Here is a 6,000-nt window from a genome sequence, read left to right as displayed (position 1 = left end):
TTGACCGCCAGGGCGCCCGGATCGGGGCAAAACGAGAGAGAACAAGGGTAAAAGAATCGCTGCAAACACTCACGCCAAGCCCAGTCCAGAAACCAGTCCCGCCCCGCACGTGACCGTGTTTGTTGTTATGAAAACGGAAAGAAACCTTTGTTGTCTCCTCGCCGCCAACCTCAGAGCTGCCTGGGGTAAGCGGCGACTACACCAGGTAAACTTCTCCCTAGGAACCCTGGCGCAGGTCAGAGGTCAAGAACAGACAACTCGCCCGCTTGTCCTGAGAGCCTACCATTGGTGGCCAGTGCTCACGTGATGCAGGCACCGCCTTCTCGCGAGACCGCCCCCAGCACGTGACTATAGCGAGAGCACATCCGGGCCTCTGCCCTCAGCGTCCCCGGCCCCAAGATGGCTACCTTTTGGCGTCTCTGGCGCTGTTGAATGGAGAAAGCTTTATTGTTCCCTTCGGGCAGGAGTGTTCGTGTCCTCTATGGCGCTGTCAATAAAGAACGGCAGTTTGAATCGGTACTGAACAGGTAACCATAGAAACGGCGCTGGGACTCCGCGTGGAGACCCCTGTTGCGGCGGAGGCCCGAGAGACTCCCTGAGTGAGGGGCACCCCGGGACCCTTGCGCACTGCGGGCTACGTACGTGGCGAGCTCCGCGGGGCTCGCGTCGGTCACAGCCGCCGCTGTTCTCTGGACGTGGCCCGGGGGATGGCCCTCACCCCGGGCGTAGTCTCGGTCGTGGTCACCTGCGGGAGGACACGGGACCCCTGCCTGGCAACTGCGGGCTTTATCACCCAGCTCCCTGCGACGATGCGCCAGCCGACACCCGCACTCCCAGGGATCCCTCCCCGTCCCTGCTCTCAGCTTTGGTTTACTGCGAGACAAGGATGGTTTATCCGTTTTAAAATAGTTGTGGGGAAATAGAAGTCATATGAAATAAAACTTCAGCTCCCAGAAGTGAAGTTGCACCCAGACGCAGCCATGTTCATTGTTTATGTGTTGTCTGGCCGCCTGCCTGCCGCGGGGCGGGGGAGTGCTCGCAGTTGCTTGGCTTCTATTCGGCTTTGATGGAAAGGCCCATAAAGCCGGAGTCATTTCTCTCTGGCGCTTTATAGAAGTTTGCCAACCCTGGCCCGAGGCACAAGTAGATTGAGCTAGTGTTCAATTGACACAGTACCCTGGCTTCCATGACACAGTCAAGCTAGTAGTTTCTCATACTTTGCAATGTTACCATCTGCCCAGTGTGTGCAATAGACCATCTACATAGCGTTGCAAATATTTTTCTTTGCAAAAGAAGTGAAGTGTGATTAAGCTGTTTTAGGGTGTACTAGGTTATAGGGCTGGCAATTTGAGCCTGTCACTGGAAACCCCCTGTAGCCTAGGTCAGATTGCTTTCAGACTGTTAAATTTTCTCCCTCTGGGAGAAATTCCTTGGAATTGTATCCAAATCTTGGTATGGGTTGTAGCTGTTTAAGCAATCTCAAAGTGCAAATTTTTGGTACGTGGCATAAATTATACCCACCGGTCATGGTGACATGGTTCTTCTGTGACGGTATTTCCCAACCTGTCTTTTGTTTGTTGAAACTTGGTCTCATGTAGCCCAGGCTGCCCTGGAACTATAGCCAAGGTTGGCCTTGATCTCCTGATCCTCCTGCCTCTTCCTCCCAAGTGCTGAGATTACAGGCATGTGCCCCCTTCCCAGCCCCCTCACACATTTAACAGTTGTTTTGTTTTGTTTGTTTGTTTTAACACCTATGCTTGCATAAGTGAATTTAATCAGTAGTTCACTTCTACTGTGTGCAGATATAATACATTCCTGGAAATGTATTAGTGTACAAGATAACCATGACCTTTGTCTCTGTGGAATTTAAATTCTTCAGCGGGCTTGGGTGATAGACAGGTACACAGAAATAATTTTTCCTCCCTCTTTTGAAACAGGGTCTTGTTGTGCAGTCCAGGCTCACCTTTAACTGAGATCTTCTTGCCTTAGCTTCCAAATGCTGGAACTATAGTTGTAATTACTCCTGCCTATCTGACAAAAATAATTTCAAACACCTATTTCGTAGCATCATAGCAATAAAATACTCATTGAGCATTTCTTTGTGCCAGATACTGGCACAAAAGCTTAATGTGAACTGTCACTTAGTTTTGACACAGATAGTGTTAGGATTAACATTTCCCCAGGGGAGAGATGGCCAGTTTACATGGCTTATGCATAGGGAGCATGGAGCTGAAGTAAACAGATCATGCCATGCTGTGTTCCATCTGTTGTCTTTCCTGCCAGCTTGTGAGGTCCACAAGAGTAATGCCACATCTTACTTTTGGGGCCTCAGCTACTAGCCAGTGCCACAACTTGGTTTTCAAGAAGATAGTAAATATACAAATCTCGAGCACCCATTGAGCAAATATTTGAAATTTGTTCTACACCAAGAGCACTGGTAGAGCTGGGTGGCCTGGCACATTGCAGAGTTTTTGTCTGTTCTTACAGTGAGGCCTCCTCAAAAAGTCGTTGCTCATTGAAGAAGAGAAAATATCTTAATAGGTCCCGAGTTTTCTTTCAGAGATAGGGTCTTCTTGGTCTTGAACTGGTAATGCAACCTATCCTCTTGCCCTAGTGTGGAGTGCTGGGGTACAGTGTGCTTACTATTGGATGTAATTACATTTAATTGGAAAGACTAACCCAAATTTTACCCCAGATGTATTAAATAATAGTGGCAATTCAGACATGTTACAAGCAAAGTGAGGGGCGAGAGGATGTCGTTTTCTGTCTTTTGGGGAGAGGAGGAGATAGATTTTTCTAGTGTTTAAGGGCGTAGAGGGCAGCTTTCCCAAGTGGAATTTAATTGTTCTTTTAAATTATTTAAAAATTACAGTGTGTGTGTGTATGTGTGTGTGTGTGTGTGTGTGTGTGTGTGTGTGGTGGGGGAGGAGAGTGTGGATGGGTGTAGGTACCTGGATGCTGTAGTGTGATTGTGAAAGGAAGAAGACAATTTACAGGAGTTGGTTTTCTCCTACCACCATGTGGTTCCACCATGAGGGATTGAACTCAGGTCACAGACTTGGCGGTGGGTACCTTTAGTCCACTGAGCCATTCCACCGACCCAGAGTTAAGTTTTTAAAACCAAGCTATACAATTATCTACACAAAGTTTTTCATCATTTTAGTGCTTTAAGCTTAGAACTGTTAGTGTTCTTCCATCAGAGATACCTGCATTTTGGGGGGCATTGGGAATGGAACTGAGGTCTGCCCCACACCAAACATGTGCTCGGAGCCTGAGCTGCACCTTCAGCCCCAGTATCTGCACTTTCTTAAGGCTTTTTGAGGAAATGCTGGGTGGTGACTCTGGGGTGTGTTTGCAGTTGGTTGTGGGTTTCCTTTCTATGTCTTTTTAATAGTAGCATCCTTTAAGCCAAGTGTGGTGGCACACACCTTTAATCTGTGCATTCAGAAGGCAGAGGAGGGTGGATCTCTGTGAAGTCTGATGCCAGCCCACAAAAAAAGCAAGACTCATGAGGCTCTGTCTCAAAGAACAAAAGCATAGCATCTTTACCGTGGTGGTGTGGAATACTTGAAAAACACCTTTTGAATAGGTGTGAATGGAGCAAGAGCATGAGAAACTATAGGCCATGCTCAATCGATGGGATGCTGGAGCTGTCAGATGGAGGAATGGGTGTCAGGGTTTGCTTTATGCTGTATGCAGTAACCATGTTAGGCATGTCATCAGAAGATGTCATCCAGGCCAGCAAATGGAGCTGGGAGCTGGCCACAGAGTGGCATGTTAATGCAGTATTGAACTGCAAGCCCAGAATTAAATTGCTATTTTGGGTTAGGGTGGGACCTTTCCATCAGAGCTTTGCTGTTTCTACTTTGTGATTTGGGTCTGTTGGGTTCCAGTAAAGAGTAGGTGGTAACGCCAGCTTTGAAGCATGGTATGAAACTGCAGGAGGAGCCAGGGCATACCAATTTGTTTTTCAATCTATTTTATTTCAGTTCAGAGCATCAGTGCAGACGGCAGCCCAGGAAAACAAGCTGCACTTTGGCAACACTCAGCTGCGTTTACAGATTGAGGAAGACTGAGAGTAACCAAAGAGCGGCTTGTTTTCCTGGGCTGTCTGTCTGAGATGATGCTCTGAACTGAAGGAAAATAGATTGAAAAACAAATTGGTATGCCCTGTTGCTTCATTCTCAGTACCCACGTTACCCCTCCCCAGCACACCTGGGGGAAGGCATTGGCCCCTGAGCCGTTCTCAGCCCTCAGCCCTGTGAGCATTTTGATTTTTCCAAGGAAATTGAATTGGGGTATGTACTTTTCTGAACTTCCAATAGCTTACCTTCCAAAGCCATCATCTGGATAATGTGGAGAAGCAAGCTACTAACCACCCAGGAAGGAATTAAATATTAAGGACATTTAAGTTCAGAGATGAAGCTGTCATTTTCTTTACTCTGTGCAGAGGGTACAGTATTTCATTCGCAGAGAGCACACAGTGTGAGGCCCTGGCAGCCCTCCAGGGAACAGAGGGCAAGGAAAGAGACTTTCCTTCTGTTTCCCTGACATTACTAAACTTGGATCCTCAAAACCTTGACACTAAGTAACTCATTTCCTTATGCAGAGTAACTGGAATGTAGATAATCAGTGAAAAACCGACATTGTTAATCTCCAGGGGAATGTTGACTCCCAATGGATCTATGAATCCTTTGAAGATGCCTACAAATCCTGGAGAATGCCATTCTTCCAGGAGAAGAGCCATTCTTCCAGGAGAAAATCACTTTAATCAGATCTCAGAGTCCTTGACCCCTCAAAAGGAGCAGAGCTGATAATGAATGTCATATGTAACACCAGACTGAAGCCATGCCGTCAGTCACTGTACAGATCTGGGCCCTTGACCTGGGTTTTCAAAGTCCTTTTTTAGGTTTTGTTTCTCGTATGAAGTGGTCAGACATAATGGATAAACTTAAGAACATACTTTAAAACGCCTTGTGAATGTTAGTGCTTTACAGAAGACTAATGAGATATGGATGGTGTCGCTTAGTGACCTTGTTAACAGATCTGCCTGCCTGCCTGCATTGGATGGATTCAAGTGGCACAGGTTGGCCTTGAGTTCCCTATGTCAACAAAGATGACCTTGAAATCCCTGATTCTCTTGCCTTTTCATTCCCAAGTACTAGGCTTACTGGAATGGACCACCAAACTCAAATTGTTTCTTCTTTCTTAAATATTTGGTGTCTTTCTTTTCAGTGCCAGGGATTAAAATCAGAACTTTGCACATGCTCACCATGCACCCTATCACACAGCTTCATCACTGCTGCTAATTTTGTATTGTTTAGATTGACCTGGTGTGATTTTTTTTTTAATGTGTACAACATGGTGGTTGATTGTGTATTACATTGTATCACCTTGCAGAATGGTAAAGTCTAGTTGGGCTGCCCCTTTCGGTCAGCAGGAGATGGTGGTAGAAGCCGCTTTTCTGTTGGTCTCTGCTCCCCTTTCTCCCTCTCTGGTTAAAGCTACTATGACCTATGTGCTAGATGTTGCAACAGCCTTGTAGCATGTAGTCAGATGCTTCATAGCTACCCTTTAAGGGTATTTCATCCCATGACGTTGCCCCCTCAAAGGCCCTTCTATTGTCTGTTTCCACCATTTCCTGTACTTAGCACTCTGTCCTGTATTTAGGAAGCAGTCAGTATCCACCCACTAAATAGATGAGCACACTAGAAAAGGGGAAATGAAAGAGGGTAACAGTGAGAGGCCTGGGAAGGTCCCTGCTGCTTCCACACCCAGGTACACCTCTATCTGCAGCCACTGGTGTCCAGAAATATCATAGCAGAATAGAAACTACTGTTGTTGAACACACACAAAGTGCTATGCACTGAACTAGGTGTTTTACATAACTATGTAATGTGTGCCCCTCACAGCCACTAGGCATTGGATACTATTAGCCCTACCCCCGCCTCCTTTGGTATATTCGCCTAAATATGGAGCTTTCACCTATTTTATTTAGAT

General features: G+C 46.5%; 1 protein-coding gene across 1 annotated transcript in view; it reads left to right on the top strand.

The window, feature by feature from the left end:
• The first annotated feature begins 350 nt into the window (after positions 1 to 350).
• Zbtb40 (zinc finger and BTB domain containing 40) overlaps positions 351 to 6,000 on the top strand; it is a 69,910-nt gene continuing 64,260 nt past the window's right edge. Inside the window, exon 1 of the mRNA XM_059255215.1 lies at positions 351 to 527. The gene's annotated coding sequence lies outside the window, so the exon portion shown is untranslated. The remainder of the gene's footprint in view (positions 528 to 6,000) is intronic.

The sequence above is a fragment of the Peromyscus eremicus genome, chromosome 2 (genome assembly GCF_949786415.1).
Source record: "Peromyscus eremicus chromosome 2, PerEre_H2_v1, whole genome shotgun sequence".
NCBI lineage: Eukaryota > Metazoa > Chordata > Mammalia > Rodentia > Cricetidae > Peromyscus > Peromyscus eremicus.
Note: the sequence above shows the minus strand (reverse complement) of the source record. Positions and strands in the feature narration are given on the sequence as shown.